Genomic DNA, 11,960 nt, shown 5'->3' with positions numbered 1-11,960 from the left:
GCTTTGTCTGACCCTCCTAATGGTTGTAGTTCAGGCATTGCTCTTGACCTTTCCATACTACCCCTTTATTGTGCTCATAATTCTATTTTAGCACTTAATAAAATTTTAAAATACATTTCTTTCTTTTTCTAGGGGCCCTTGGGTGGCTTGGTCAGTTAAGTGCCTGCTTTTGGCTCAAGTTATGATCTCAGGTCCTGGGATGGAGCCCTATGTTGGGCCCCCTGCTCAGTGAGGAGTCTGCCTCTCCCTCTCCCTCTGTGTGATCTCTTTCTCTTGCTCTCTCTCTCAAATAAATAAATAAAATAAAATAAAATAAATGTGTTTCTCCTTCTAAAGATGAAGTTGAGGGTATGCGAGTCAGTAACTCATTTCTATTTATCAAGCTCTCAGCTAGTAGATGAGTGATGAGCAATTGCGAAATACAGAATTTAGGAATGACAGCAAAGGGAATGCTCCTATTCAGAAAATACAGCCCAACTTCTACCCACATCAAGGATGTTATTTTTCTCACATAACATTATTTGGAAACGTTGTCTGATGCTTTTCCAATATTGGGAAGACCAAACTGGAGAAGAGAACCCAGCTGTGGACCAATGTCATGACAGGTAAAAACCACCCCTCGGATTAATCTCCAGTTGGCACCTGTGTGCAGTGTGGCCTCAGCAGTGGAGTGTTTCAGAGGAGGGGCCCTAGGGCTTGAGCCCTGGGTGGAATCCTGCCTTTTCCACGTATTACATACACTGTGATCACGGGCAATTAATATAGACCCCTTCGCATGTTGGTACCACCTCCACATTGGCCGTGAAAGTTAACAACCTCACAGGTGTATGTGAGCATGAACCTGGTTAATATTGACAGAGGGCTTAGAACTGTGGCTGACACATGTTAATACTCAGTGAATATCAGCAATTCCTCTTGGATTTGCTGTTCCATATTTTGACATGTTGGCTCTTTTTACCTATTTATTATTTTACTATAGATATATTTGTTTTTTTTAAAGATTTTTTAATTTATTCATTTGACAGATAGAGAGAGATCACAAGTAGGCAGAGAGGCAGGCAGAGAGAGAGGGGGAAGCAGGCTCCCCGTTGAGCAGAGTGCCTGATGCAGGACTCGATCCTAGGACCCTGAGACCATGACCTGAGCGGAAAGCAGAGGCTTAACCCACTGAGCCACCCAGGCGCCCCTAGATATATTTAGTTTTGACCAGCAATTTAATTTTAAGATGTAAGTTAAGACAGTTGATCCTAATAATTTTCATCAGAGTAAAAAATTTTCTTTTTCTATTTTTGGATCTATAAGAGAATTTGGATATTAACCAAACTTATTACAGATATTCTACTTCTTTAATTTCTGGACTGGTTTTGTAAAATAAATTAATATGACCTATATCTTCTCCCCTTAAGGAATTCCTACAGAAATCAAGTAATATATATATATGTTAGTGTTAGGAAATTAAAATTCAATATAAATGCAATTCTTTATCACTATTATTATGACCTTATACTGCTATATTTAACTACATGTTTTTATTTTAATTACTGACTTTGAGATTTTACTTAAATTAGATCAAATTTCTATGTGAGAATTTGGGATTTTTTCCTTTATTTGATATCTTTATTTTTGTAACAGAAGGCCAATATACTTATTGAAAATGTCAAACATACCAAAGTGGGAATAAATGGGTAGGTAATTTCCTTCAGGGGATTCCAAGGATTCATGGCTATCTGCTGTGCATGAACAGCCTGGATATATTGGGGGAAGGTGAACTTCTGGTGAAAGTGGTGGATTTGGAAATACAGAAAAATAAAATTATTAATCACTCTCATGTAATTTTTTCTAAGTTTCAAAAGAGAGATCAAACAATATGAATTATAACCGCCTATTTAGATAATTTCTAAATTATTCTAAGTAGACCTGGCAAAAGCAGAGTGAAATTATATAGAAATCACTGTAAATAATATCACATTAGAGAGTGAAGTACAAAATTGAAGAAATCTTCTGATCAATTCATTCACCCTGGGGAAAATACCTGAAATGAAAAAGAAAATTTATATGTAATAAAGTAAAAGAAGAATTTTAAAGAAGAACCAAGGTATCTTAAGTATATCATTTCTTTTTCCATTTCTGGTCTGTAGAGTCAAAGAAGCTCACTATAATTGCTCATGATTTTATTCACTGGAATTTGGGATTCTGAGCCAGTTGCTTAATCTCTCTGAGCATCACTTACACTGCTGGACTATCCAAATTAATATGAAGAGACATTCTGCATAGTGCCAGGCACATATTTTCTATTCATAGAATGTTCTCTCCTTCCAAATTCTTCCTTTAAGCCTGTTTCATAAGCTTTATTTGGATTATTATATGGGATAAAGATAGAATTAAAATAACAATGTCCCAGAGAATAATTTATAGTTCTTATGAATGCAAACGTATTTTCCTAATTGCTGGGGACCAAGTATTTAGTGGATACATGGCTATAATAAATGATTCATATGGTGGAAGAATGTTAAATTCTAAATAGCAGTGAGAACTTACTAAAATCAGAGGGGTTTTCAGTGCAACGATTATGGTTTGAAAGCACTGATGTAAAATACAGTTTCCGTTATAAAATCTTTAGAGGACATTTTTACATTGTATAGGATAATGATTAGAATAATACCTAATACTCCTAGTACATCTGTTGTATTCTTGGCATTGTGTTATATAGTTTGCATATATTATTTGAAATGATCCTCACAAAAACCCTCAGTCAACAGTTTATTTCCATGTTTATATGTCAGTTGATGGTGCACTAGCTGCCTGGGATTAAGTACTTAATAAATATTACACACACAAAAAGTGGTGGAGCTGTTGTTGGAAGATAAATTTGCTGATTCCAAAGCCTGTGTCCTTTCACTGAGATACATGTGTCTCCAGCCAGAATATTGGTTCTAAGAACTCCCGTGGTAAGAAAATAGCTTCAAAGAGACTTTGATTTTGAGACATCAGGTCATGTTATTCTTTTTTAAAATTTTTAATTTTCATTCAATCAACATAAAATGTGTTATTGGTTTCAGAGGTACAGGTCTGTGATTCATCAGTCTTATACAACCAAGTGCTCATTACATCACATGCCCCCCTTAATGTCCATCATCCAGTTACTTCATCCCTTCACTACCCTACCCTCCAGCAACCCTCAGTTTCTTTCTTATGATTAAGAGTCTCTTACGGTTTGTCTCCCTCTCTGGTCAGATCATGTTATTCTATCAAAGAGAAGCCAAAGCACAGTTCCAAAGTGGGTCATTTGAAAAAAAGCAAAACAAAACAAACAAAACACATTTTTGAGGTTTGCAACTGATTCAAAATCAGATAATTGCTCAAAATCATTTTTCTTAAAAGAAAAATCTTTCTTAAAAGATCCATTCAAAAGACCTATTGCAAAAGCAATTATTTCATATCCATCAATAGATACAGAACCATGTAACAGAAGTATGATTTATTTTGAGTATGATTTAAAACATTTATTTGGAATTAAATTATACTGAAAATTGGGGGAGGAAAAAGTGACTATTTCTTTAATTTAAAGTATAAGTTTATATAAAAGCTACCAGCTGTTTCAGGAATTCTTTTCTTTATCACTCAGCTTGACTTCCTGGTAAGAACCAAAAGCAACTGTTATAAAAGGACCAAAGAAATCACTACTGGGTAATATTATATGTATTTCATTTCAATAAAAATTACTTACCTCACGGGTTACTTCAGTGGATTCCTCAGGGAGAGAAAACATAAATCAGCTCTACTTGAATGACACAAGTCATTGCTCTAACTGTAGTAGAAGAGCTAGGGCTAATGATATGATTCAGAACCAACCCATTGCTACTGAGAAATTTAGTCCTAATTACTGATGTGGGATTTAACTAGGAAACACTAAACACCAAGACTTTCATTATGAGAGCACACTCTGTGTTAACATACTAACACATCGCTGAAGGGATGTTTCCTTACAGTCTCCTCTATGTCTATGCAGACAATGAGGAAGGAGCACAGAGAGTAAGCAGGTGACCCTGTGGGCACAGGGCCTGCTAAGGTGTGAGGTAAGGGAAAGCTGAATGTCATCTCTGGAAGCGGCACGGCTCTCAGTGTGAGACTGAGATGTGAGGTGACAGGAATGATTCCTGCTCTGATTCCTAGGACTCTGAGGAGGAAGACCTCGGTCTGTGCCACAGGCCACAAGACACCAGGCCACAGACCCTGCTTCACCATCTCCCAGCAACCTTCCCGGTGTGCTCGCCCACCTAGCTCGTCTGCCACAAGAGGTGTTTCTTGTACCACTCACCTACACAGCTTTTATGACCCACTCTGCGACTCAACCCTTGATTCCTGGTGGGAGAGGAAAACCCGGTGAAAGCAATTTACAGTCTCTGTTTTACATATGAGGCTATTTTTTTTTAATGAGGTTTCCAAAGAGAGTAAAGAAGGGCATTATCCAAGAATATGCAACGGAATGGTTAATATTCATGAAGTGGTGGTTAATCTATAACCCTCACTAACTTTGAGTTGAACATATGTATTACACAGTTTTTCTTTACTTTTGTTATGTATTTTTTTTTAAAGATTTTATTTATTCACTTGACAGAGAGAGAGATCACAAGTAAGCAGAGCAGCAGGCAGAGAGAGAGGGGGAAGCAGGCTCCCTGCTGAGAAGAGAGCCCGATGCGGGGCTCGATCCCAGGACCCTGAGATCATGACCTGAGCTGAAGGCAGAGGCTTAACCCACTGAGCCACCCAGGTGCCCCTTGTTGTGTATTTTGATGTGACTTTGTTAAATATTAGCGGCTTCTAAATTGCCGTTAAATAGCACGAGAGCTGGGAGAATGTGCTGTCCTAGATGGAGCAGTTGTCTTCTTGACCTTAAAGGCAAGTATCACTTATAGAGTAAGCTGCGAAAGTGTCTTCTAGAAATTAAAATGATGAATAAAACTAATCAAAATCTGAAATCCAGGAATGGAATCTGCTGCATTGCCTTTTTTTCTTTTGACTAGCAGTAGTAGGATAAAATTTGATATTATCGACAGGATCATTAATATGGCAGACTAAAATAAGGAATCATATAAGGAAAAATTTATCTTTCAGAAAATTGTAAAATCAGTCTCATTTTTAAAAGCGGTGTGCAATATCGAAAACATAATTAGATTTAAATAAAAATGTCTTGATTGAGAGAAAGAAGAACAATTGTAGGAAATACAATCAAGGGGTCAAATAAAAATTATATTTTTATACAATTAAATGATCTTTTCTCTCAATGGACAAAATTTGCAAGTATGCCTCTTCTCATTAATATTTTAAAACAGATATAGTGGGATATAAATAAAAATATCTTACCATATCAACAATCTTCCTTGAGGTTTCTTCTTAAAGAGAGAAAAGAAAAGTAAGCACATTCTCATTCTCTTAGTTTTATAGATTTTCCCCTGGGATGCATCAAGAAAACCCATGTTCCATAAAAATAATAAGAAGAATGCATTCAATTTCATTGTTTGAATTATATCTGGGTTCCCCAACCATGGAAACATACAATCAGTGGTTTACTACAATGTGAGGTCCAGATGGGGTATTGTATCCTTCTTTTATTTATCGTTGCATTTCCAAGATCTAGAATCATGTGAGGAACATAGTACTTAATCAACATATTTCTTAACTAAATATACACAGAAGTTTAATTTACTTACAATATGAAGAAACATTTTATTTTTTAAAATTTTTTAAAATATTTTTTTAAAGATTTTATTTATTTATTTGACAAACAGAGATCACAAGTAGGCAGAGAGGCAGGCAGAGAGAGAGAGGTGGAAGCAGGTTCCCTGCTGAGTGAACAGAGAGCCTGATGTGGGGCTCAATCCCAGGACCCTGGGATCATGACCTGAGCAGAAGGCAGAGACTTTAACCCACTGAGCCACCTGAAGAAACATTTTAAATGGTCCTGTGTTTGTCTACTGCAAAGTACTTTAAGTGGGTGTTTATATGTAGAAGTATTTAGTCCAATCTCTGTTTGGATAGTTTTTATGTAAAACTTCTATGAGAGTAAATTTCAGGAAAAATATTTGGCCAGTATTTGCTTAGGTAAACAAATATAATCACAATAAATGAAAAAGTCTAGGATTTTGTAAAAATCAAAACCACTAAATGTAAGATCTCCTTTGCTTCACTGGAAACAAGGAATTTAGTTAATCATCTGAGTCTTGCATTTATTAAAGCAATGTAAATAACATATTTTATAACCTTATGAAATTTAAAAGTAATTTTAAAATTTGATTTAATTTGGGGTGCCTGGGTGGCCCGTAGGTTAAAGCCTCTGCCTTTGGCTCAGGTCATGATCCTGGGGTTCTGGAATCAAGCCTTGCCTTGGGCTGTCTGCACAGCGGGGAGATTGCCCCCTCACCCCGCCTGCCTCTCTGCCTACTTGTGATCTCTGTCTCTCAAATAAATTAAAAAAAAAATTGATTTAACTTTAGTAATTTTGACTTACCTTCTGGGAGATGTAGATTCCTTAGAAGAAAAAAGAAATAATGCATTTCATTAACTTATCCATTTAAACGCTATTTTTCCATGCAGCTATTTTTCATAAATGAAACATTGAGGAACAAAAGAAGGCAAATCCTTAGGTAGATGAGGGGTTTTTTAGGTATTTACCTTATGCACCATTGGTAGGAAGATACTTGGAAATTGGAACTTAATGTATAAACTTAAGTCCTTAGCCAGCTGGGATTCCTCTCACCCATTTTATGAAATTGAGAAGGGCACCGTGACTCCTGGAGTCATAGTATTATTGTGACCTATAGCAAAACAATGGCATTGGACATTTCTGCTAGGTCAGGTAGTACACAAATCAAATCTTGCTAATTTTGAGTAGATAGAGTTAGTCCGCTGCCCTAAATGTTTCCGATCATTGACACACTTTCTATTTTCATTTTCTGTAATTCCTTAACTAACTTGATGCATGCATGCAAAAGAAAATCAAGACAGTCTTGATAGACCTTAATATCTGCTTCTGGATGCCATGTTGTCTTCACAGAAGAGCCTCTCACCCCATTGGTGGAGTGCTACTTTGTTTCCTATATAAACAGAAAAGTTTCAATTTTATGGTGTAATGAAATAATCAGCATGTGAGATATCTACCCTCTTTAGGAGGAACATAGTTGAATTGGGCTTCCTTGCCAAATTCTTGTGGTGTCCTATCATAGTAATACACAAATAATTGCATTGTTTTAACTTAATGTGTTTGTTATATTTAGATGTTGGTTTAAGTGTTCTATTGTAGGTATTAAGGTTGCCACATCTTGTAATGTGTAGTACTATATGTGGAAACACTGCAGTATTTTAACATAATTATGTGTTTCTCAAGACAAGAAATACATATGTAGGTTTACGATAAATGCTGAGATTATAATATTGTTCATGTGTTCTCTATCAAAGAGAAACTTTGAACATTAAAACATTATCTTGACATAAATGACTGACATAAGCTCTCGGGGCTCAGACCTAGTTCTCTTGGGGCTCAGACCTAGCTTGAGGCGACATGGCTAAACGCATCAAGAAGATCAGAATCGTGGGCAAATATGGGACCCATTATGGTGTCTCCCTCAGGAAGATGGTGAAGAAGATTGAGATAAGCCAGCACGCCAAGTACACTTGCTCCTTCTGTGGCAAAACCAAGATGAAAAGATGAGCTGTGGGGATCTGGCATTGTGACTCCTGCATGAAAACCATCGCTGGTGGCGCCTGGACCTACAATACCACTTCTGCTGTCACAGTAAAGTCTGTCATCAGAAGACTGAAGGAGTTGAAAGACCAGTAGAAGCGCTGCTGTTTGAAACATTGCTAGCCTATAATAAATGGGTTAATTTATGCAACAAAATAAAAAAAAATGACTGACATAAAATTCCAACTGTGACAGAAGCACTAGTGTATTAGTCACCTGCTGGAGACTGCAGACTTTTTTAGCTGAGCAAAACTGTTGTTTGAAAGCATGCCTGAAGCCACTTACAGAATAAAATGATAAGGAAGAAGGTGTTTAGGACTAGTAAAGTCTAGGGAGAAGGAGTTGCTGCACATGTGTAAAATTGTTCACTAAATTGTCCTTTTCTTTTCCTGCATTGAGTATACAGCATATGCACTTCTCTATCTTAGCTTGACTGCTAAATAGGCTTTAATGTTAAGAAAACACCAAAGTCTGCCAGGACATGTATTTAAGATATGCAACAAATGAAGCAGTAAAGATTCTGAACCCCTTTAGGTAAGTGGTGATCTTCTGAGATACAGATTTTAGGGTCAAGGAGGAGTTGGTGTAGTTTCTCACTCTTTACAGCCTAAAAGGTTGATTATATTTGCTCTGTAAAATCATAATTATAATAGTATTAATATATTATATGTATATAGCTATTTTTATTTAAAATAAAATCACTAAGCTTCTTCCCATATGTAAATAGATTAATTGCTCACGATATTGACATACGACTTTACATAATCTTCTTGTGTTACCCAGAAAAAAGGTCATTGAAATTAGCTGAATTTCCCATCCTGTTTTTGACAGGATCACTACTTTATTTGTTGGTTAATAGCTCAGATTTACATAATCCACAGTCTTTGCTTCCCAAATTTGCCATATTCTGGACATAATAGATAAAGTTTCAAAGCATTTCTATTTGAGATGAAAAAAACATTTTGACATATACGATGTTCCGTCAGGATGCAGCATTCAAACCAAAAGTATGAAAGCTTATTTCCCCTGATGATGGCTGGTGGCTGTGGCTTTAACCTCCATTGGCGACCTAAGAAGTCATTCACACTCTACGAAGCACAGAAAGGAGGTGATAACCCTAGGGTTTCATAGCTTGTTCATGGCAAGTCTGAGACTCAATTCCAGGACTTCTGACCCAAATCTCATTTTGTTTACAAGTAAATGTCTACTCCTATGTTCAGTTTTCTGCTCTGCCACTTATTCCTGTGTTTGAAAGGTCCTCTAAGCCAAAGATGATATACAAATCAAAGTAAAGATGTTAACCGGACTGTTAACCAAAGATTTCCTTTCTTTAATTTCAGTTTCACTTGTAAAATAGAGATGAAAGTCTCTCTCTGCTTCTCTTAAAGAGAGCTGTCAGATTCAAGTAGAATGACATAGAAATGAACCCTTAGGACTGCTCAACTTATCCTGATATATAATCGTTGTAAACAGTGCTATATCTATAGTATTTTGACTACATATTTTGTGGCCTCATTTCTGACCTAAAAATAATATTTAATTTTATTTTGCTTTGTATATTTGAAGGGATTGAAACATTTTTTTCTCTCACTATTTTTTCCTTTCACAAGAAAAGAAACAAACAAAATGTAGAACTTACCAGAAGGGGAAACAGATGATAGTCATTTATCTTAATTTGATTCCATGGGTTCCTGACTATATGATATTGATTATAAGCCTGAAGATATTGGGGGTAGGTTCAACTCCTGGTAAAACTGGTTGATTTTTCTCTGAAATGAAAAAAAAAAAGTATCAATATGTAGTATCAGAATGGAATCTTTTATCAGAGGATAACTGAGCAAAACCAAATGAATTAAAACCTTAACTAGAAGAACTCTAAATGATGGGAAATTGGCCAACCAATAGACATTTTTAATATAAAATGCACTATCACAGTGTCTACACTCATAGAGTGAACTTCAGAAGAAAGATGTAGTCTAGCTAATTAAGGCTTCCAGAGGAAAAGAACTGAATGTAAAAAATGAAAAGAATATATAAGAAGGGAAGTGGAAAAGTATTTAAAAAAAACCCAAGTTTGTCATTTCATTTTCCACGTCTTGATTAGGGCTGCTACAGACTGGAATCAGACACAGCTCAGCTTCTATTCCCATAGCCTCAGCTGGTCCCTTGACTCTAAGAATGTCACAGACACTTTAGAGTTGAAGCGACCCTTTGGTGACTTGATACATGTAGAATGGTTTGTATACTACATGTCACCTAAGTTTAGCTGAATAAATCCTACTTTGATTTGGTTATGGATGCTTGACTACATACGCCTGCAGAAATTAAAGATGAAATCACTTAACACAGCATCTTAAGTGTTGGAAATGTTTAGTTCATACTGACGATTAGAAAATCAATGTGTTAAAGTCACAAAATATAATGTACCTTTAGAATTGCATGCAGGTGAGTGTTGGGTGGACACATGATTATGAATTATGATAAAGATGTTACAAGAGAGAATATCAGTAGAAATATCTAGAATGACTACTAGAGCATTTAGAATGTTCTTAAAAATAGCTTCATTTCAGAGATCTTGTTTTTAAATGCTCAAAAAGAAGCAGCTCCTCTTCAAATGGATTTAGAGCCTATTTTTCCTATCTGTATAAATGCAGTAGTATTGGGTACCTTTGGTTCTTATTTTGGTGTTTCAGGGATTCAATTAAATACTTCATACATCATCAACTCTAGAGATGGGTTACCAGATTTCGTACAGGTGGGATAATAGCAGCTAAGGACCTTTTCCCCTTGTTTTCCTTCTTTTAAAATTGACATATACTGTATTATTTGTTTCAGGGGTACAGGTCTGTGATTCATCAGTCTTACACATACATAGCACTCACCATGGCACATACCCACTTTTTGCCTTAACATACCAGTTTTTTTGCTACTTCAAAGAGGAGTTCAGGAAGCAATTAAGTGCACTGGACTATGCTAGTATCTTACTTAAATCACTTAAACTTAAGAACCCTCTCCTTGAGGCTTGTAACTCTTTCAAATTTAATGGGATACTTGTTCATTCTCCTTAAAAGGTTTGTTTGTTACTATAATATCTACATATCACAGTAACAACAATAGAAAAAGTAATTTTTAACATAAATCTGTTGTGAACTATTTCATTGAGAAGATTCAAGCAGTGATCATGTGGGAGAAAAAGAACTGTAAAACATACTATTTCACTTGAAGTAATAAATTGTATGAGAAATTACCAGCTATTGGAGATAGACCTGTTCTTCCTTAGCTCGATTTTCTATAAGAAAACAAAGCACATATTAGACAAAGACAAGAAAAACCCCTTTACTTAATGTTATGAATTTTTTACAGTAATACTGACTTACATCAGTGGGGATGTCAGCAGTTTCCTAAAGTGACAAATAAGGAAATAGCTTGACTTAAATGGCATTAGCACTAGTTTCTCTAAATCATTTGATAGAAATTTAGGGGCAATAATTGGCTAGTTAGAGTCCAAGCCACTAGCTTGAGAAATCAAGTATATATTAGGAATTAGGTAAGTTAAAATATTTATCTTCAGAACTCTTTCTCTCTCATTTTATGTTAACATAATAAAATGTCTGAAATTAATTAATAAACTAATTAAATTAAACATCTTCTTTCAAAGACATCATCAACCCTAAGTTGACAATTTTTCATGCTGTGACCAAACATAGCAAAATAGAGCAGGGAGTTCTGTGGGAAGCTGGCTCTGGTGGCTCTTTGTGGAAATGACAGACATGGCCTGAGACTCTCAGTCTGCATCTGGAATTTAGGAGCAGAGAAAAGATCAAGCTTCCCAAGGCACGGACTTAGAGGAATCCAGGCGCTGTCCATGGTACAAGACTCTGGACCGTGATCCATGGAGATGCTTCCTGCTCTTTCAGAACACTCACAATGTGGCTTTTCCCACCACAGGAGGTGTTCCTTGTGCTGGTGACCTACACACATGTCCTAGCCCAACCCTCACCTTAGTTCTCCTTCAAAGTGGCTTCCAAAGTTGAACATGATCGATAGGACCTACAGGCCTCACTGAAATGCAGACTGCTTGGCTCCAACTCAAACGTTCTGATTCAGTAAGTCTGAGGCAGGGCCTATGAATTTGTATGTCTCATAATTTTCCAGGTGCTACTGATGTGACTAATCTGGTGACAACACTGCATGAACTGCTCCTCTAAATGATATGAGA

General features: G+C 36.2%; 1 pseudogene; it reads left to right on the top strand.

Annotated features, from left to right (window-relative positions):
* The first annotated feature begins 7,558 nt into the window (after window positions 1-7,558).
* On the top strand, window positions 7,559-7,873 carry LOC116863460 (annotated as a pseudogene).
* Window positions 7,874-11,960: the final 4,087 nt, after the last annotated feature.

Source organism: Lontra canadensis, unplaced genomic scaffold (assembly GCF_010015895.1).
Source record: "Lontra canadensis isolate GAN:19392208 unplaced genomic scaffold, GSC_riverotter_1.0 scaffold1271, whole genome shotgun sequence".
In the NCBI taxonomy this organism is placed as follows: Eukaryota; Metazoa; Chordata; class Mammalia; order Carnivora; family Mustelidae; genus Lontra; species Lontra canadensis.
The sequence above is the reverse complement of the archived record's forward strand: the minus strand, read 5'-3'. Positions and strand labels throughout refer to the sequence as shown.